Source organism: Columba livia, chromosome 4 (genome assembly GCF_036013475.1).
Source record: "Columba livia isolate bColLiv1 breed racing homer chromosome 4, bColLiv1.pat.W.v2, whole genome shotgun sequence".
Classification (NCBI taxonomy): domain Eukaryota; kingdom Metazoa; phylum Chordata; class Aves; order Columbiformes; family Columbidae; genus Columba; species Columba livia.
In genome coordinates this window covers 7,336,373-7,358,383 of record NC_088605.1, presented here as the reverse complement: position 1 = coordinate 7,358,383, position 22,011 = coordinate 7,336,373, and the positions used below count along the sequence as shown (strand labels likewise).

The window sequence follows — 22,011 nt, the reverse complement described above, 5'->3', positions numbered from 1 at the left end:
GCAATCTTCTTCGTAGAAACAATGTGACTCCAGAAACACCTCAGTGCTTGGTTGGCATTATTTGTTTAGACACTTTTTCAATACATATGAAAATGCTGTTAGCTAAGGAGAAGCCCAGACCTCTTCATCTTCTTTTTAAAACATTAGTTTGGGGTAACCCTCTGTTATAACTTTCTTTTTTTTCAGTAATTTTTCAGAAAGAATAATTTGAGATTTAAGTACTAATTCTGTACCTTTGATCAGTTTGAAACACCAGATACCATTCCCTCTCTCTATTGTATTGTGTAACCTATGGAATAGGCTTGTTGTTTCTTGAACTTACATGTAAAACGTATCCTTTCCAGACCTCTTCTAGTCATTGCTCTATTTGTGGGTGGCAGAGAAGGGTAAGGAAGACTTCAAACTGAAAAACAGGGGGTTTTGTGATTGCTGTGGGGCAGGCGATGCTCCAGACCCAGATGCAATGCAGAAAGGGGTGGTTGGAAGAGGATGGAGATGGCTCCTCTGCATGCCAGAAGTTCAGCCAAGCCAGACTTGACTGGAAAGGGCATCAGGGTTGTTCAATAACTAGTCAGCAGATCTGGACTTGAATCATGTAACGATTGAATCATAGAACGTCCCGAGTTGGAAGGGACCCACAACGATCATTGAGTCCAACTCCTGTCCCTGCATGTGACAACCCCACAGTTCACACCGTGTGTCTGAGGACTTTGTCCAGTCTCTTCTTGAACACTGTCAGGCTTGGGGCTGTGACACCTCCCTGGGGAGCCTGTTCCAGTGTCCAGCACCCTCTGGGTGAAGAACCTTTTCCTCATGTCCAACCTGAACCTCCCCTGGCACATCTTCCTGCCATTCCCTCGGGTTCTGTCATTGGTCACTAAAGAGTTCAGAGCCTGCCTCTCCTCCTCCCCTTATGAGGAAGCTGTGACCACATTGAGGTCTCCTCTCAGTCTCCTCTTCTCCAGGCTGAACAAACCAAGTAACTTTAGCCACTCATATGGCTTGCATTCCAAACCCTTCACTGACTTTGTAGCCCTTGGTGATCCTGAAAGTGATCTTGAGATCAGTCCTAAACACCAGGGGAAGCTTATCCTTCCTGTGTTTATGATTTCATTAGATTGCAATGAGCTGAACAAGGGCAGCATCTTCTATGGAACAGATAGAAAAATGCTTCTGGTTATGAGACTTGGGGCATTAGAGCAGAGTGCTTGCATACCAGCTACAAAACTTCCTCTATTGGCCTGAAAAGAATAACCTGCTGCTCTCAAGAGACCCCCAAGCTCTGTGGCATGGCAACCAGGGCACCACGTACTTTGCTCTGGCAGCAAAAATAGTGGTGGGAGGCAAGAAGTTCCAACCCTTAGATCTGGGTGAGGTGTGAGCAGCCAATGCTAACCAGGAGGGAGAGGTGTGAAAAGCTTTTAGACAAAGCTCTCCAAATTCCAGATCCAGATTTTTTTTTATGGCATTTTCAAAAGTATCGTAATTATCAGAAGTTTGTATGCATTCTAGAAGGCTTAATTTCAGGAGCATCATTAAGATTGTGACCTCCAAAAGCCAGGCATAGGGGAGGGTTGTGCCTGGCATGGCTGGGTTTTGTGTACGGACTTCATCCCACCAAATGCAGAAGCAGAGACCGAGGCACTGTCACAAGCATATTTGCTAGAAATAAGAGATTTAAAAAAAAAGAATTCTGAATGAAAAAATTAAAAAAAATAGTGAGAAGGGAGAGTCTTTTCACTTTGGAAAAGGAGGAGAGAGATGGTTCAGAGTAGAGTTTCCGACACAGACAAAGCAGGCTCAGCTTACCACGTTACTTTTGGAGGATGATCCTGAAAAGTAACCCTCAGGAAGTGAACTTTGCTGAATTTTGCTCTCAACCAGCACAGCTGGGTACTGGGGGAAATCCTAAATGACAAGTTAGGGGAGGAGACTGGATTCTCTGTTCTCCATGGGACTTGTTTCCAACTTTATTGTCATGTCTTTCACTGTTGATTCACCGGGATGAAACTTTTTCATCTTTAAGCCGTCTGATGATAAGAATTGTTAGAAATGAATCTCAGAAGCATGAGACCCTATTTTGCTTTTTTTTCCTATGAGAGTAACCGATGCAAGTAGGATCTGTAAGAACAAAGGCTTCAGGATCCTCTGCCCTTGCTGACATCTAGGCAATCTCCCACCGAACTGCAAGGATCTGTTTGCCTCTGATTTCAGGTACCACAATGTGATCGTATATCTTTACAAGCATATAAATATAAGAACATAATTTCCTGCGGTCAGTGGTAGCCAGTATCTCTTTGGCAAAGTGTATATGGTGGAGAGATATTCTCAAAACCTGGGCAACTTCAAATCATAGTAATTCATACCGGCAGAGCTTAACACTCTCAGCATCAGTTGCTGCTGCCATTTTCCTTTCTTTACCCACCAAATTCTTGCTAAAATAAAACTACTATTAGACTAACCTGAGCTCTTTAGATTCGAGCTGCTCTCCAAGGTTATTATGAGCGTTCACTGTATGACACAGCCTTTATTTAGCTCCTACCAAAATTAACCCTATTTAATTTTCAGTAAATCACAGTACTACATCTGAGATTTTTGGGACTCTATTTCTTTACACTTACTCCAAAGCCTGGGTGTGCACTGTGGTTCTCTACCAAGAAAAAGGAGACAGATGTTAGATGAAAGGTACTCTAGAGAAAAAAAAAACAATATTAAAGCATGATGGATATCAAAAGATGAGAGAGCGTTTCTGAGAGCAATCAGGCAACTGAACTCAAAAATGATACAATCTTAAAAAAATGTACCTTCTGTTTTCAGTTATAAAGAAACAAAACCAGTAACCTTATTTTGAACTTTTTTTGGTTTTATATTTAGAGGTGCTATGTTTAGGGGAAGAAGAAACAAGAAATTTTATGTAGCTTCCAGCAAGATGCCATGTGTTTCATACAATATTTTCACATTCTTCTTTCTTTACATATTTTTTCATATATATTTTAGGTTTTGGGTTGTTCATACAAACAATTTGAAAGGAAATATTCTTCAACAAATCTCAGCTGTGCCTCTAGTTCCTAGCATTTTAAAAACAAAAGTTCTCTGTCTTGTATATTTATATAAAGCCCGAATGCCAGATTTGGAAGATGTAATAAAAATATGCTTTTCTGGGATTTGTTCTTAGGGAAAGAGAACTCTCCATGACCAAATATACCCTAGTAATAAGCATTTGCTCTGTGCTGGCACCACTGTGACCTTAAATTATGAGCTTGCCCCCATTTCTCGCCAGTTTCCCCTCTTTAAATGAACAGTTAAGTCATTTGTAAATATCATAACTAAATCTGGAAGTGTAATTTAGTGACTCTATTCGAGGATTAAGAAGAAGAATAACATTGCTTAGAACCATATGTAATCTTTTCTGCTTTGTTTAATTTAGTTTATGCTATGCATGCCTTATCTTACAGTCATTCTTCACTCCAACTTATTTGGTGTGTATTAGCAATGCTGTTGATAATACCATCAGAAAAACAGCTAAATGTTAATTTCTTTGTGAAACAAAATGTATATACTGCGAAATGCATTGAAATAACATTAGTGATATGGGATCATTGTTCCTAGGAAAGGAAAAAGGTTGCTAGATTATACTGTTTGTTTTCCAACCAGAAAAGATTTAAAACTGTAGAAAGGAGGCACTAGATTTTACATTTGATCATACTAGTTGGCTTTATTAAACACTTGGAGCAACACTCTGGTTTCCTTTACCAAGAATGCCAGAGAACTGAAATTCTCTACGGACTACAGTTTACGTCATAATATTCTTTTAATTACAGTGTTATTCATGTATATTTTTTCAGTGGGACTTCCCCCTTGGGTGCTGTGGGTCTCTGATGTTTGATTATTGTGCTCGAGTGACAAGTGCTGATCCACTTGTACATATTATTATCCATTACGATCATCACAAGTTTCATTCTTGCTGTGCCCACCCTGTGGTTCTTTATGGTAGTTGAATTCACACCTTACTTCCTCCAGAGAGTATGGATGGTGAAATAATTTTAAAGTCCTAAGTAGCTGGTTTTGAAGTTATTCTGACTGCTTTTTGAATCAAAGAGTCTTAATTTGTAGCCTTAAATTTTCTTCTTTTTCACAGAATCACACAGGATCACAGAATTGACTGGGTTGGAAAAGACCTCAGAGATCATCGAGTCCAACCCTTGGTCCAACTCCAGTCCATTGACTAGATCATGGCACTAAGTGCCATGTCCAATGTCAGTTTAAAAACCTCCAGGGACGGTGAGTCCAGCACCTCCCTGGGCAGCCATTCCAATGCCTGACCACTCTATCTGGAAATAATTTCTTTATAATATCCAGCCTAAATTTCCCCTGGCAGAGTTGAAGCCCATGGCCCCTTGTCCTATTGCTGACTGCCTGGGAGAAGAGACCAATCCCACCTGGCTAGAACTGCCCTTCAGGTAGTTATAGAGAGTGATGAGGTCACCTCTAAGCCTCCTCTTCTCTACACTTAACAACCCCAGCTCCCTCAGCCTCTCCCCATAGGTCTTGTGCTCAAGTCCCTTCACCAGTCTTGCTGCTCTTCTCATAATTCCATTGATTGTGTAGCGTTATTTCAGCTTTGAGTGAAATATTGCAGAGGACACCTTTAGCCTTTGCTTGGTGTAAAGTCGAGGCAGGCACATGAGAGGATGTGCCTGAAAGATTACTATGAATTGGGCAGAGCAAGAACATCTCCTAAAGCAGTGGTGTCCCATGTCATCGACAGCTAGTCCTGGAAAATCTGAGTTAGGTAAAAGGAAGACTTTGGAAACCAGGCTCTGGAGCTCAACAGAGCTGACACAAAGCCGTTCCCAGCATTCCTTACCTCCCAAACTGCTCCTCTAGGAGTCGAATCCAACGCCCTGAAACAAACAACCACACATAAATCCTCTGGCACAGCAGGAGCTAAGGAATAGAAATAGCTGTGTCTCAGTTACAAGGAGGATAGATCCTCAGCCAGCAGTGGCCCCCAACACAGAAGACAAATTAAATGCAGAGAGACAAAAATGAAAAAGAGAGAACAATGTTTCATTGAGGGGGAAAAAAAAAATAGATGGACCATCAAAAAACAGCTGTTAAGAAAAATGACTGGGAAACACACACACACACACATGCATGCACACATATTAATGCATGGGACCAGTTTCATAGTAGAATGTGAAACATGTATAAAAAGAATTTATTAGAAAGTTTCAGCCCAATATAGGGTCTGGTTATCAAGTGACCATTTTCCACAGTAACATCAGAGAGTCATTATGATTTAAAATCCTTGATTTTCCTTTTTATTTTCTGTGTTTATTTTTTTAGGTCTTCAACTCTCTTACCATAAAACCAGAAAGAAGATTCATGCTTGTTTTGGTAAGAAGTAAATCCAAGTTGTCCTGAAACATAATCATGTACCTGTAGTCCAGTCCAAAATTTTTAAGAACGTTTACTATTATTGACAAGGGAAGAAATATGACATAGAAAATGGTAATGTATTTCATACTTAAACCAAGGGAACTGTAAACAGGATTGCTAGAATCTTGTTGTGTCTGCAAAGCAATTTGACAGAACTGGTCATTGTAAAGTTAGTGTAAATACTGTACTAGTAAATTTAGAGTTTGTTCTGGTAGAAATGGAAGTGACACTGCTATCTAATTAAAAATCAGTGTGAATTAACTAGTATTCAACAGTAAAATTAGTTTTAATTAAATTTAATTTTGACAATAGAAATTAATTGTTTCACTGGGTACAGGACTGAAAAGTACATTGTAAGGACAGCTAATCAACAGCAGTTCTAACACCAGAACTGGCATACGGAAAGCATTTGTCGACATGTAATTAGGACTCAATCCAACACTCATCGAAATAAACTTTCCATTGATTTTAATAAGAAGTACATTAAACTCTGGACACCACAGTTCACCATAATGTGGTATCTCTGCTTTTAGAAATTGGCAGCAGATCAAATTCTGTAATTCAGCTTACAAATCTGCTACAGGGAGTGACCTTCCCCATATTATATGGTATGACAGCTATGAAACAGCTGCTATTAGCCTTGAAGAATGGGAGTTTTATAAGCTGGGAAAACAGTTTATCATGGTAGATTGTTATACTGAAGTAGATACAAGTTCAGGAAACATGGGAAAAAGATAATTGCCCAGTAAAAAGAACACTGAAATTCTCTGGTTCCCTACCTGTGCAAAAAAAAAGCAGCAGTTTCAATGATTAAATAAACATTCTGAGGAAAGTTTTCAAAGCTACTCATAGCATAAAAAAATCAAAGGCAAGTCATTGAAGTTTTTTGTGTTCCTTCTTCTCACAGTAATTAATAGTTTAGTAATCAATGGATACATCAGTTATTTGAATCAGCAGGAAGGGTGATATCTCTTTCACAATCTTAATTTAGTCCAAGTTGAAAAAAAGACTTATTTTCAATAAATGTACCCAGTGTGCACTCACATCTAAGTGAATATAACACTTTTAGTTGGGAGCTACTTTGCAGTTCTTCTGTAGGACTGGCCATTCTTCCAAGCTCAGTGTTTAACCCAGCGCTTGCCATACCATGATGCATGGAAACAGGTATCTGCATAAAAAATGGCTTCGTTTATCTCTAGGCCACCTACAACCACCCTTTCAGAAAGTCAAGGCATTTTTGCAGCACTTAAACATGTGCTCCGTGAGTGACACTAGCTGCCTGCATAATTTTATTAATGCTATTCAATAATGATATTTTGGCACATGTACTCTCAAACTATTCAAATGGCAATTGCTGGAGACAGCAGTCACACAGGCTGATCAACAGGAAAGGTCTGCAGTGCAGATGTCCACAGCTGAGCCACCTGTAATGGCTTTTTTAGAGCCAGTGGGGAGAAGTGGACACTTCTAAGGGTGTGATTCATCTCACACCACAGCAGACATCTAAAAGAAGGCAGATGAACTCAGTCTTAAAATTGTGTAGTGACATAAAAGGTACAGAAAGTGACTGGCTTTGATATGGGTGTTCATGCTGTAGATATGTATGGTTAAGTGAGATGAATCTTGCCCTGCTGGAGGGATTTTGACCTGGCAGCACTTACCATCTCCCTCTGATGCCAAGCAACCAGCAGTAGTACAATTGTATTATATAAAATACTGTGTCTTCATATTTTTCATACAGGGAGAGGCTTTTCATTTACTTTTCTGGCCTCATGACCTGCTGTAGGTTCGACTTTCTGTAAAAAGATGCATTTTTGAGGTCATACAAAAAAGTGTACTATTAATTAACCATTTGTAAAAATAATCCTTGCAAATATGATAACACTATAAATAACAACGTAAATGTAAGTGAGGATAACACTTGCAATTGCTGCTGTCTCCTCAAATTGCTTATTTACCCGAACATCAAACCATTTAAACCACTTGCCTGTCCCAGGGACTGAGAAATGCATGCAAAACTATCAGTTTAGTCTTATCTCAGTATGCACTGAATCAATGTTTTTGTACATCACAGTCATAGCACAGGAGAAATTTGTGTGCGCTGAAGTCAATGCTGCTGCCCCAAGGTACTAACAAAGTCTGAAGAAGCTGGTTTATTGCTGACTTGGGTGTTTCTCTACTACCCTTTAGCTACTCCTGCAATGAAATGTAGAGGCAATTTAGGAAGAATGGGGTACCTGTCTGTACCCAAATGGAAAAGGTGTCTCAAATGTAAACATTTCGTGGACTGGCTACAAATGTAAAAATATTGCTTCTTGAGAAAGAACAACACAAACCCAAACCAACCGACCAACCACAACAAAAAAGCAACCACAAACAAATCCAACAACAAACCAACCAAACACACACACAAAAACACACAAGGCAAATATTATTGAGCCATGAAAACCTGATTGGAAGAAAAACCTTTTTGCTAAAGGACAACCAAATCTTTGCTAGTTTCTTGCAAAAACCCAGAGTGAATAGATCTGTGATTACTGGGGACAGTCAGTGAGAATTATGCTGAAGTTCAGTGTTTAAGTGATGATCACATTCAAGCATACTGAGCTGAAGTGGATTGGCTTGTAGCTAAGTTGTGGGGGCTCTATGAATAAATTACCATCCATGCTCAGCCTGGATTCTTTAAGAGCACTTTGAAATTCAAACCACACATAGTTCGCAGATTTATTTGAATTTGAGCTTGAGAATGGGCTACAACCACATTTGGTTGTCATTGCCACTGCAAATGTGTCCCACAATGTGGTGATGCCCCAGTACCCACGAGGATTTTCCAGGACTTGTGTTCCTGCTCTAGGATTTGGGGTCTCCCTTTAGACATTGTGCTGGCATCTGATGAGCAGGTGTCCTGCACATGAGAAATGGCAGCAGCTAAATGAGCTTTGTGGGGGTTAATGGTATTTTTAATAGACCTGCCTCCTGTCCGGGTGCCTGAGAAGAAAAATCTACAGGAACTCAAGAATTAATTACCTCTGATGCTGAGAAGAATGGAATTGAAAGGATGATCCTAGAGAAGGGAGTAGAAAGATCTAATTAATAGATTGCAAAGCTAAGAAAGACTACTGTGACCATCTGATCCCATGTAGCAGAGGTCATAGGTCTTCCCTGAATTAATTTTTACTTGAACTTGAGCATTTCTTTCTAAAAGCCATCCAATGTTGATTTATAAGTTGCTAGTGATGGAAAATCTTGCAGGCATCTTTAAGCTGTGCCAGTGATTAATCAGCTTCACTGTTGAAAAAAGAAAAAAAAAAAACAAAACACATAGCTTTATTTTTGGTCTGAATTTGTCTGTTTTCAGCTTCCACAGATCTCAACTGTGAATTGTTACAGAACATATTGAGTCAATTTCCATTCTTTTGCTCCTCTTCCAGCAAACGATATGGTTCTGTTTTACTTGGACTATCTACATTATTTCAAGGTCATAGAGAGAAAAAAAATAGGAAAGAAGGGAGGAAGGGAGGAAGGAAGGGAGGGAGGAAGGACAAAAAGAGGGAGGGAGGGAGGGAGGGAGGAAGGAAGGGAAGAAGAGAGGAAGGAAGGAAGGAAGGAGAGAAAGAGAGAGAGGAAGGAAAGAAAGAGAGAGGAAGGAAGGAAGAAAGGAAGGAAAAGAAAGAAAGAAAGAAAGAAGGAAAGAAAAGGAAGGAAAGAAGGAAGGAAAGAGAAGGAAAGAGAGGAAGGAAGGAAGGGTGAGAGAAAAAGAAAGAGAGAGAAAGAGAGAGAAAGAGAAAGAGAGAAAGAGAGAGAGAAAGAAAGAAAGAGAAAGAAAAAGAAAGAAAGAAAGAAAGAAAGAAAGAAAGAAAGAAAGAAAGAAAGAAAGAAAAGGAAAGAAAGAAAAGCTGATGGTCAGTGCGAGTACAAGACTTGAGATTTCTTGCTCTGACACTCTCCACTTCACCAAGCTGACAGAAATCATTCAGAGCGACATTTTGGCAAGGTGTTAGGCACCACCCGCTGCATTAGGCACACAAGGAGAATTTACAAGCACTTCTGCACCCAGGTCCTTGTGTGTCTCATGGATCTGGGTGCTTCTGAAGACCCAACAGCAGTGCTTGGGTACTTAACAGTCCTTCCTCCCCTCCCCCCTGCAACCTTTAACCTCTCTGGCTTGGTTGCCCAAGGAAAATCTATGTAGAAATGGAGATAAGTGCTGTACAGTTAAACATTACAAGACCAGGAGATGTTCATGTGCATGAGGAAAGGCGACTGTATAAGTACATAAATTCGAGTGTTGGTTGGTCACTGTGCAAAGGAAGGATCACTTCTACATCACAGTTTTGGCTGTGAATCTCTGACATCCACAGCTTTTAGTGAGCTGTTGCAACTCTCTGCTCAACCATCCACTTGCTTTCTGAATATGTGAAGGAAGGAGCACAACCACCACCTGCTGATCCACACCACGAATTTGGAACCTGCTCCACAGCCCTCTGAAGTTGGCAGGAAGGCACTTCTGGATGGCAGGTGGCCCTTTCCCCCAGCATGTTCCCCTGACGTCCTCCCACTGAGGTGCTTCTTGCAGCTAATCATTGGGGCTGTCGACATCTCTTGGCCGGCTGGTGAGTATGTGAACTACGGTTCTTGCTCTTGGCAACTACGACCGTAATTCTCTTACGGCAGCAATGCCAAGTCTAAAGGCAGCATAACTGATGGGATGATTTTTTGAGTGGACTCAAAGAAATTAGCTCAGGTGTGACTAAATTGTTCCAATCAAGTTTGCTAATTTTCTCCGTCTTTTTTATTCTCTTTATTCTCCCCCCCCCCACTTTTTTCCCCCTCTCTCATTCTTTTGGGAAGAATAAAGTTGCCCTCAGATTTGAAGAATTCATGTGTTGATTCTCTTTAATGAAGCTCCAGTACTTCTAATGAGAAACAAGAGCTGTAATATTTAATGGAGATTTTGTGATTCTAACAATTTTTTTTAATAGTCTGACACTATATTTTCCTGCATCTGAAATGAAAAAGATTGTATGGCAATGAGATGCTAAAAGTTGTTAGAGAGAAGTTTCATAGGAAATACAGAAATTATTTAGAAGACATTAGCAATTAATTTCTTGTTTTTTCCTCTTCGAATTCCACTTTGAAGGAAATGCTGCTATTATAGCTTTTGGCTCAACTGTTTCATTTATCTGGATTGTCCTGCAAGACACAAATAAGGAAAGAGGTGTTTCTGATTTTTTTCTTTTTACAAACCTTTTGTTGTGAACTGCTTTTGATTATGAAGCCAAATGAAGTATCCATTTTTGACCACTCAGGATTATCGAAAGGAGTGGATCTGTGCTGTATCTTGTCATAGATTTTAAACCCAAATATTTTAGGGTTATTTAATGTAGAAACTTTGTGGGCCCAACTGTCAGTTCCTAAGCACTCAAAGGCATCTGAAATCCTGCTGACTCCTCTTAGTCCCTCTTGGTTACTCAGGAAAAGGTCCTGTTTTTCTTCAATGGGAGCCTTGCCTGGGCAGCAGCTTCAGGACGAAGGTCTGTCTTTTTATTCAGCTCTCAGTTGGAGTCCGGTTGACTAATACTGCAAGATAGTATTAATACTTTGCTGTCAGAACTTGTCAATCCAGAGAAAGCAAGTCTGACTCATTGGAAAATATCCCCACGAGAAACAGACTTTCACAACTGCCTATCTGCATGCACGGAAAGATAAATGCTACGGTTCAGACTTCCCCCCCCAGAGAGAGACTGTTCTTCAGGAAAAGTCAAAGCAGACACATGCTCGAAGTAGGCTCAACAGATTTTACAAGATATGACATAAACGACAAAGAATTTCTCGCAGTGGCCCTCTGCAGACAGATTTATGGAAGATTGAGGACTTGAGGATTAAACTCTCTGTTGGCTGGGGTGAGACAACCTGGTTATTCTGGCCAGCTGGAAAAAGGGACTAGTAGCAAGGTCCATCTCAAGAAAATTAATCTATTTAAATGGTGCTATGCTGTCTTCAGCTGGCGGTGTCGGGGTGACACTGAACATAAACACTCACAGGTTGTGGCTCACATTGATATCCTTAAGAGAACAACAAGAGGTATGAGGAAAATGATCCCAGGTGTTAAATTCATCTCCTCAGAAACTGAACAAAGTGAGGAAAAAGTAAATTGAAGGGATGACTTTGTATAGCAGGGAGCTACGCAACTAGAAGCCATGAACAAGATGTACCCACTCTGTGAAATGAAGATTAATGCTACATTTACCTCAATATTTCTGATATAAAAGTACACTGGGAGAAATATACCTCAGAGGTTTTCATTGCTAATGTTCTGGTTTATATTCCATGCACTGCTGGTTTTCATTTTGCATTTTCACTGAAAGTCACATGGCCAAACAGATCTTTGCTGGCATCTAGAAGAATCATGTGGAGAAGCAAGGAGCTGCAAGGACAGGATGGGAAAAATTATGTGAGTAAAAATAAAAGGGGAAAAAAATCAGTATTATGGTATTTTAAAAAGATGCAGATGAACCTTTGCTTCATATGACATGCTTTCAGATTTTTTTTTTTTTTTACATAAAATCACCATGAAAAACATGAAGATAATTATCTGTACACTTTTTTTTAGGTGTCACCTGACAGAATGTCTACAGTATAATTAACTTGTGGATGCAGAACCAGAAGATGCTAAAGAGAAACACATTTTCTTAAAAGCAATGCTGATGGTCATGCCCTGAATATGTTTTTATAAATGTTTCTTTCTAGCACAACATTCTGTGATTCTGTGAACTATGGGAAAGCTGGCCCAGGTCAATACTGGGATGTTGATATTGAAAAGTCTTGCCTAATTTTTCTTTCTGTGAGTAGTTCTGCTGTTTTCGGTGTGCCTGTCCACAGTGGTGGAGCACAGTAAATCTGTTGATCTGCTCCAAACTGTGCAATGCTCTAAATGCATAAGAAAGTTGCAAAGATCCACCAAACAGTAGCTCTGCATATAGACCCTGTACATAGTTCCTCCTCCTACACATGCCCCTGTAGGAACTGTTTCTCTAAGCATCATTCTTGGAGGCCACTGAAGAGCAGTACCCTCATGGTGATGCACTCCGGACACATGCTCTTTTCTCTGGCTTATTTCCGTGGTGGCACTACCAAAGGTAACATACATGGTCCTACCTACCCTGCCCCAGTCTTTCCCTCTCTAAACCACGTTTCCATTTGTCCACCTGCCTTTACCCCATCACAAAGGAAGAACTGCAGACTGATGGAAAAGCTGAACTGCTTTTGGGTAAGCTTATGAACTTCTACATTGATCAGGCGTACTATTATTTGGGGGGTTTGGGTACCTCTCAATACCACCATAACCCCTAAAGCATCCCCCATACCTCTCAGGTATGCAGGGTTACTGCTGCAGGGGACTGGGGGGCAGCCTAAACCCAATTTTTATTATTCACTACTGTTGGGATTGGCCTTTCCTAATGATGTGGAAAAGGGAGAAGTCCCCAAGTCAACTTTCTGTACAGCAACAGGGAAATGTAATGTGCAGCATTTCCTCCACGTGCTTATCTGGGGGAAATGACATGGACTAACTATAATGAGTAATTTCTTTTTGAAAAGTATTTACAGAACTTCATTAAAATTTGTTACCTTCTTCTCTTCACCAATAAACCCCAAAGTGCCTGATGAAAAAACATTGGTATTACTATCCCCATTTTATAATGCAGGTATCAATGCCTGGGTGTCGCATGGGCTAGAGGCTAGAATTTCTTCAGCTGGAGTAGAGGACTGTATTGCTTCAGAGAACTGAGTCCAGCCTTACTTAACCAAGGCCAAAGGCAAGTCACAAGCTGTTTTAGGTTTATAATAAGAATTTCCTCGTTTTCAACCCTTTGTTCATTCCACTCAACCACACTGGCTCTCTGAAGTGCTAGCGGTGCGGAAGGAAGAAGATGCTTTATGATCCTTGATGACTATAATGTAGCAAATAAAGCTCTAGGGTGCTTTCAAACCCACAGTGATCTCGTGGGGTGGAAAATTAATCATGCTGCAGCTACTGGAGAGTATATTTTTTTTACATTAGCTGCTTGGGTCTTTTTCCAAACCAGAAGATGATAAAGCGCTTCCCACTACTGGATGAAGACAAAGGAGAGTGTCATCAACACAAGCAGTAAAATAAGCTGCATAAGCTTGTTTGGACTCCTGGTTACTAATCTAATTCTTTTACAATCCTTTTTTGGCTCTAGAAATAAGAACTATTTGCAAAATAAACAGATTTAAAAAAAAAAAAAAAACCAAACCCAAACCCAGTCACATTGTTACAAATGTGAGATCTCAACTCCTTGATCTCGTCTTTCAAAGTTAGCTGCCAGTCTTTCCTTACTACAGCATGTTGGTATATTGTATATAAATGTATAGACAAACTTTTGGAAACGGCTTAGGAAACGCTCTCTGCAGTCAATATGTATCAGGAGATGCAGCTAAAATAAAACACAGTGGTCTGAGGTTTCTTGAGACTCCTGATAATTACTAGCGAAGATAAATAAATAAATAAACAACTTAGCTTTGATTTTTCTAATTTTTTCTCACCGACCAATTTTGTTTTCTTACACCAGACATCTTTCCAGAGACCTCTTTCATACTGGAAATATGGGGGTTGTGTGCCTCTTTAGGGTCCCAGATCATTATGTGTAGGGTGATTCACAAACGCTCCAGGTTCATACTTACAGGGTTTATTTTCCAGCTGAAAGCTCTCCCTTATCTAAATGAGGCCATTTGGGGTTTCCGGCATGGTTACAGTCTCCTTGTAAGTCTGTAACATTCTCCTTTTCATGGGCTGCAGCAGCCCATGAGCACTGGGGATTTCACATGCTCTGAGCAAGGTCAGGCTCAGCATTTTCCACCTTGGTGTCATTACACCACTGCAGCAGGGTTAAAAAAAAGGAAATCATGTAGTTGTCACAACAAATCCAGCTCTCTGGTTTTCCGGGGCTGCCACCCTTTCATCACATTGCGTCTCTGCCACCTTGTTGTAACCTGTAAGTCAAAAGCTATGTCAAAACCTTATACTGAACTTGGAAGGGAGGACAATTTTCTGCCTTCAACCTAACCAAGTGGGTTTTTTTGAAGACAAAACAGAGGTCTGTTGCAAAAGCATTGGTATTTACCTGGTCTTTGAATTTCAGCAATGGAAGAATCTTTCTACCCTAATTAAAACGCTAGGGCTGGGGTTCTATAGTAACTCATGATTTTCTCCTTTAATTGCAGTCTGCTGGTCTCAAGAAGCTGCTTCACATCATTGTCTCTCTCCACTCTCCAGCACCAGACCACTTCCGCTGCAGGTTCCTACTAGGGGGGAAAATTAGAAGTTCAACAAGAACAACTTAAAACAGGAGGAAACAAATGATCACGAAAACAAAAACCACACTCAGAAAAGCCTGTTGGTCATCATTAGGTTTTCTAGCTCTTCTTGTGCAAAGCTGTAGGATTTCCTAGAACATGCTGAGGAACCATGTGCAAGAGCAAGGTCAAGACTAACTGTGAAGGCTGGAACCTGCAGAGTTATAAAGGTTCCCATGAAATATTTTGTCAGCTGTTTCCTGACATAAACTGGGCACAATCCTTGTTAGCCCACTGCTCCACCACTAATTTAATGTGGAGACTTACGAAATAACTCAGCAAGACGAGAATACCAAATCATTATTTTTTTTTTGATAAATTTATATTTTTGTAACATATGGATGCAGAACAAGAACTCAGGATGTATTTTATTTTGGACATTGTGAAAGTGAGTAAAAGCAGTTCAAACTGCACAAAATGTTACAGTGGTCTATGAATTGCTACTACAGGGCTTATTTTCACTATCCATCAGGCCTTTTATGCTTCTCAGAAGCGCAAATGGTCTTTGGAGTTGAATAAAAAGCCTGGAGCTCACTGTTATAGCTGAATTTTTGACCAAGAAGCAAGCGCAGTTGAAGTGCAGACCATTGTCCAAGAGCTTATGGCTACCATTGTTTATGCTCATTTACTAAGTCAGATGAAAGACTCTGCCCCAGGGCCTGCTTGTTTGTGCATCCTTGCTCCTTGTGGTATCTGACCAAGTATTCACAACTAGATAGAGATACTACATACTCTCACTCAACCCTCCATCTACTCAAAGAAACGTGGTTGCTTTAGCGGGTGTGTTGCTGCTTGAGTTCTTGTTGGGGTGCATTTCCAGCTGTGCACAGCCCTTTAACAGTTTCCAGTCCTGCCCAGGAAGTGGTGCCCCCATTCGCTGGTGTTTCCACAGAAGGGTAGATGTCCTTGGACAACCCTCAGTGGGAAGGGAACTGCTAATTAGGGGAAAACCAGGGAGGACTTTGTATCAAGACAAGATTCAGTCTATTCAGTGCAGTGCAGGGAGCAAGTGCAGAGGTTGAAAGCCTCAGATGGCTCCTGTGGTGACTTCTGTTGCTTTCCATACTGTTTTAAAAAGACCCCAACCAACACGTTTTGGGGACAGAGCTATGATAGGAAATAATATGTGGGAGTAAAAAACCTTCCATCACTAAGCGTGGGTCAATATCTGGTTTCATGCAATATTCAGTGCCCTTTTAGATGCAAATAAGTGGGTCTTATGCTGTCATTGGATGAACTTTCAGAAGCAGAAGGAGCACAGAAGGCCTGAAGAGATACTTAACAATCCAAGGACAGATGCCTAAGTATTAGGTGATGCTGTAGAAAGTATTTGTTTTGCTTGAAAGGTATCTCATCAGCATCTGATGAGATGGTCTTCTCTACAGTCAACAGTTGCAACTGCCTTCCCTCCAGGAATATACTGAAAAATACAGACAATGATACTGTGATGTGAGGCACAGAAAAGCTTGAGCAGCGGTGTGTAATGCTGTCCTTCTGATCCCATCCCCATGGTATCTGTGTTCTCTCCTCTTCACTCTCTACACATGCTGAATAATGCTGGGGATAGGAGTGTGGTTCAAGGGAGTTTGCCACTAAGTGCTCTGGAGAACTGAAAGGAAAGATCCGAGACATTGCAAGACATCTTTTTTAATTTGTGCTGTCTCCTGGCGGTGAAGTACAATGCCAGTAAATAACAAGATTCTGCAATAATTTGAACTTCAGTGACACAGAACCTTTCCTTCAAAGTTGCTCAATATGCCGTTTTCTTTCTCATGCTCTTGTTGTGATACTATATTGAATTTCTGTTTCCTCCCCACCTCCAATTAATGCAAGATGAGCCTTTTTTCAAAGTCCCTATGGGAGTCAGGCACCCATTTCTCAGCAATTTTCCATCTGAGCTGGCGCCACACTTACTTGGACAATTCTTGAAACCTCATGGTAGCATTTGATCATTAACTAAAGAGTTGTCGTTGGAAAATATGATTATTGAAAAGGTTACCAGTAATAAACATTTACTTTGTTATGCCTGTGACTTGTGTGCAGTTGATTCATAACAATAATGATACTTTTCACCTAGGTAGCACTTTTCATCTGAACTGAAAGATCAGAGTCAATATTTCCATTTTGCTGGTGTTTCATATAAATCTCTGCATTTGTCATTGACAAATGAAAGAGCTTCAGAAATGTTTTCCCCATCATTTGTCTCCTGGAACATAAACCAAACAAGGAAAGTTCATGTCGTATCACAAAGAGTAGGAAAAAAAAGCCACACAAAACAAACAACCAAAAGCCAAAACGAGTTTGTTGGCTCGGGGAACTTAATCATGGCAAGATATGATGAAATAGCTGGGGGACATGCTGGGCCCCACACTAAGTGTAATGGAAAGCATGCGGACGGCGCGTGGACCGCAACACCCTGTGTAGGTCCTGGGGCACCGTACGTGCGTCTTAATAGCAGAGCCTGCCCCTCGTCTTTTCAGTGCTATGGTACGTAAATAATAGGGTTTTGCTTATACTCTCCGTGTATTCACTCAAACTCAGCATGTAACAGTGAATCATTGTGACATGATGTTCCTTTTTCGAGCTCAGCGAGACAGACATTTTCCAGATAGAGCTGAGTTTGTTTTCTTTTATGTGTGATGGGAACCACACTTGGTATTTACAGACTTTTAACATTTCCTTGCAACCGCAGCTATTGAGGCTTTTATCACATGGGAATAAACGTGTCTGACAAACGCCTTTGTCAGCAAGAATGCAGGTAAAAAGAGGAGTGAGTGCAGGAGCAGCTCTCTGGGTAAAGACGGTGTAAAGTACTTCCTATGGCTCCTATCCTCGTTTTTCTTCCCTTTGCACAGCAAAAATATAGTACGTTCAGAAGCAGGCTTTTTGTTTCAGGTTACTCTGTAAGTAAAATTTAACTAACAGCCCTTTTTTTTTCCCCCAGGCATTAAATAATGAGTTCCTAAAGACAACACATCATTTATCTGTTTGTTAATATCCCTAAAGCTATTAGAACTGGCTGTGCTAGGAGGCGTACAGATGCACAGTCCAAAGAGACAAAACTCAGAAGCCCGGGAGGGAGGCGGGGTGATATGTTTCATCATCAGGAACTGTATAGAATAAAAGGTTGCAAACTCTTGTCTCAATGTGAAAAATGCTTCCCAAGGTTTCTGGCAGGTTGGTTCTGCTTCTCCTTTCCTCCCTGGCTTTTCATATAAAGAAGTGATGTCACAGAAGTAAAAGCTACAAGAAAGACAGAAAGTAAAGAAATATAAATAATTAAAAACATTATCAGTGAATGGCTGTACTGTGGTTTCTGTAATGTGGACCCCATAGGAGAATGCAGTGTGCGGGGCTCTGGATGTAGCTATAACTCTGGAGTTCTTTTTTCTGACTCCAGTGATGTGTCCTCAGGGCACAAGAGATTCTTCCTAACGATGGTTTAAAAATATTAAATAGAGTTTTTTCCACGAGATGATTTACAAAAAATACCCTTCAATAAAATGAGTAAAGAGCTCATGATGGGATGCTCTTACTGAAAAAAAAGTTCCCCGTAACAACAAAAACTGGCTGTGGAGACAGCGGTGAATTGAAGCTCTTCAAAAGACTAGAAAAATAAAATGATTCAAAGACTAATGGGTCACAAGAACTTTAGCTGCTTGCCATGAACTTGTATTCCAAGTCTGAGATTTAAAAGACTGCTGCTGTTATTGCACAGATTCTATGGATTTAGGTCTCCTGGCTGTGCTCTGCAGAAATCAGATTTGGATCTAACCAAACCATCCATTGCCATCGTCACAGTTACTTCAAGCAAAGAAAGTTGTAAATTTTACCAGTTTTCCTTATTTTTAGTCACAGTTGCAAAAGGAATTAGATGTTTTCTTACAGGATATCAAAAATGGTGTAGGAATAAAGTATAACTTAACGAAGTTCGGAATACAAAGATCTTTTAATGTACAAGATTTTATTGGTGAAATTTATCAAGCCTGTCGAAGCTTTCTTTGCTGAAAATAAAAATGTATGTATGTACCTGTAAATACATAGAATGTAAATACTTAAATCATATGGGTTTTGAAAGAACTTAGCCTTGATCCTTGCTTTGAAGCCACCCTCACACATACTACCTTAACAGCTATAACAACAGTTGTAACCAAATAAGCTGTAACCAAATACCTTTATCTGCTTCAAAATAAATCAGGAAGGAAACAACTCAATGAGTTTACATGCATTCTCTGAATTTGGTCATTTTCCTTTGAGATATGATGATGATCAGCCCACTTGTGAAAGACTGGAAGGGCAGAGAACTACTGGCCTTTTTATAACTGATAGTGAAAAATAGTTCATCTGAACCAAAATTTCACTGTGAAGAAAAATGGTTTTGTGGGGGTTTTATGGTGTGAGACGAGTTGTCAGGCAACTGCAGCTTCTTCTGGCATGTCTAGTCAATGTGGCCGGACCAGCAAATGGTAATTTCTGTGGTGCCTTTCTGGGGGGACTCATGTTGTGGTTAATGCTCTCCTAACGTTGTTTTACCCTATCTGATGGCACTAGTCCCTGAAAGAATCCAAAAAGCTTATTTAAAAATAAGTATAATCTAGCTTAAATGGAAAGTCAAAATATTTAATATCCTGTTTTATTTCTCTTAATCTACCTGGGCACCAAAAAGCAGAAAAATCCACTTTCTGGCCATATGTCACACATCTAGATTTTTGATTTCAGTGGTGCCTATGACAGGGAAAAGTTCAGCTGGCTCCATGAAGTCTATTAGAGATATTGTTGTGCAGATATATTTTACCTGGAAAGCACATTAGTCAATGGGTGGAGATAGCTAGAACTTTTGGAATAAAATATGCAAACAACTGAGTTTTATTCTGAACTCACTTTTCTTTTGCATATTGGAATATTTTTATTTTGCTTCTGTTTTTTCTCCTAAAGTGATTCCTTGTGATTTTTTTTTGCCTTTTTTTTGTTTGTATTTTTCTCCTTTACATTCACAACTCATTGTCCTGAACTTAAGATTTGCGTATCTACTTTCTGAATATAGTCTGCGTTCTAAAAGACTATTCCCTAATTATTACCTATTTTTCTTAGTGCACACTCAAAACCCCTGCATGAAATGGAAACTGTCTTCAGTCCTTTGCCTCTTTCACTTAAGCACTAACTTCCTACACACTGGTTGAGAGCTTTGGTTATGGTTGCTCAGACATACATCACTCCATTTCTCTTTGTATTGGTTATTTTTACATCTTCTTGCATCTTTCTCTGCTCATCTGAAAGAGATATTTCCAGTTCAAAACAAGCACAGTTGTGCAACTTTTTTCAGAGTTGATTTGTGGTAGTTTGGAGGGGATTGGGAATGGTTTCACAACATTGACTAGACACAGATATGTACGACTTTTACCTTTCTGACCCCTTTGCTCACCCGCTTCCTGTTTCCTTTATTGCAAAAGTTAATTTCATTAGGAAAAAAACAGAACAATATCTTTGAAAAATAAAACAAATGTTTCCAAGCTTGTTGTTTGTTTTGGTTTTTTGGAGATGACTGTTTCAGACAGAGCTACAGAATAGAAATGTCTTGCAGGATGTCTGATGTTTTGGAAGAAAAAGTTGAGGAGAAAATGTGGATCTGCTTTGCATAGCAGTCAGGTCACAAAATGTAGTATTTATAGAGAAGCAAAGAAAACTTCATCAACAAGTCCTGGTTATGGATTTACAGTGATTCTGCCTTCCTGAAATGACACTGAACTCTTGTCAGCCCACTCCATGTTTCAACAAATTTTATGAATGCAGGAAGTCATCAGTGGTACTTCTCAAGCTTTTAATCATTAAGTACACATTTTTCTAGATGGATGTAAAAGTGCTTGAACTGTGACATTCTCCTTGATTTACCCAGTTTTCTGCTTAATATTTGATAATCCACAGTTTTTAGCAGCTATCAGTTGCAAGAACTTGCTGCGGGAGTTTAACAAATAAACCACAGTTCAGTAGTAACTGGGAGATGTGAAAACTCACAGTTCTTGAGTGTTCATTCCTTTAAATTTCCTTAAGAAAAAGCCTCCTTAGACTTGTTGGCTTTTGTATATGGAGAAAGCTACAAGTGATATAATCAAACATTCTGCAAATGTGACTTTCTGAAACAGCTGCATCTCTGGATAAACTGTTTGATAAGTTACCAAGGACAGTTTCTGGGTGGTGTTTGTGCTCTCTACGCGTTGTACTAAGTGCTTTTCAAATTGCCCTTGACTCCCAGCCAACAGATGGGAAAGTCATCAGCCATCAGATTAGAACAACTGTTGCTTTCTGTGTTTACAAAGTCCTGTACGTGATCTGTATGTTGACAAGTTATAACCTGAATGGGAAACTATCTAATGCCTTCTCAATGCAACTTGTGTAAAACACGTCAGTAATCAGCAGAGGGTTAATTTAACGTACTGCAGGTCTCCTGTCCAGCACAGGGCTGAGGGCTGGAGTGGCCACCTGGAAGGGGACAAGTACATGTTGGGACAACAGGAGCCATCTGGAACAACAGGACAAGGCCAGTTTGCGATTAGGACACAAAGCACATACTCATAAAAGCACAGGCGTTTTCTGTGCTGTCACCAAAGTCAATAATCTTAGTAGGTGTAAGAATAGCACCCCAGGTACATAAATCTTCCCAGCCTTTAGTCTAATTTATTCATTTGTAGCACACAATCTGTGCTCTCCTCAGTCTTGGCAAGGTTGCTAGGGTAATAATTTCTCAAAAGTAAACTGTTGTGGACAATCTCTAGGAAGTATTCTGCACAACCGACACATTATTGACACCAAGTTTGGCACTACCCTATTATTCTTATTGCCTAAGTTTCTCAACAAATAAACACATGATCAAATTAATCCCACCATTCAGAGGTTTATATTAGGGACAGAACTGGCTCATTCTATTTAATTTATGGGTAAAGAATCTCCCATCTGTTTGTAATGTTTCCCTGTGCTATAATAATGTGCTTTACTTTCTGAGCTACTGTCCAGAGGCATAAGCTGGTTAATGCAGAACCAATATTTTCTCAAGGTACCTGGGGACTGACTTGGTAGAAGCAAATCAGTTTGGATTAGAATTACTTCATCAGTGACCATTAGAGATCAGTTATTTATTTACTTTTTGTTACTATAGTATTGCAAATATATATAGAATTACTTCTGTATTGAAAAGAA

The 22,011-nt window shown here is 39.9% G+C and overlaps 2 long non-coding RNA genes across 9 annotated transcripts in view; one reads left to right on the top strand and one right to left on the bottom strand.

Moving 5' to 3' along the window:
* Window positions 1-14,909, top strand: part of LOC110364291 (uncharacterized) — an 84,782-nt gene extending 69,873 nt beyond the window's left edge. For 4 of the 8 annotated variants that reach the window (XR_010472043.1, XR_010472039.1, XR_010472040.1 and 1 more), the window contains 5 exons: window positions 2,101-2,214; window positions 4,139-4,281; window positions 5,350-5,400; window positions 9,865-13,259; window positions 14,689-14,909. This is a non-coding gene — a long non-coding RNA (uncharacterized LOC110364291). The remainder of the gene's footprint in view (window positions 1-2,100; window positions 2,215-4,138; window positions 4,282-5,349; window positions 5,401-9,864; window positions 13,260-14,688) is intronic. The other 4 variants (XR_010472046.1, XR_010472044.1, XR_010472045.1 and 1 more) reach the window with 4 other exon arrangements.
* LOC135575268 (uncharacterized) lies at window positions 11,734-14,738 on the bottom strand. Its single transcript, XR_010472047.1, has 3 exons — window positions 14,589-14,738; window positions 14,149-14,457; window positions 11,734-11,869 (listed from the first exon to the last, which is right to left on the bottom strand). It is a non-coding gene; the product is annotated as an uncharacterized LOC135575268 (long non-coding RNA).
* Window positions 14,910-22,011: the final 7,102 nt, after the last annotated feature.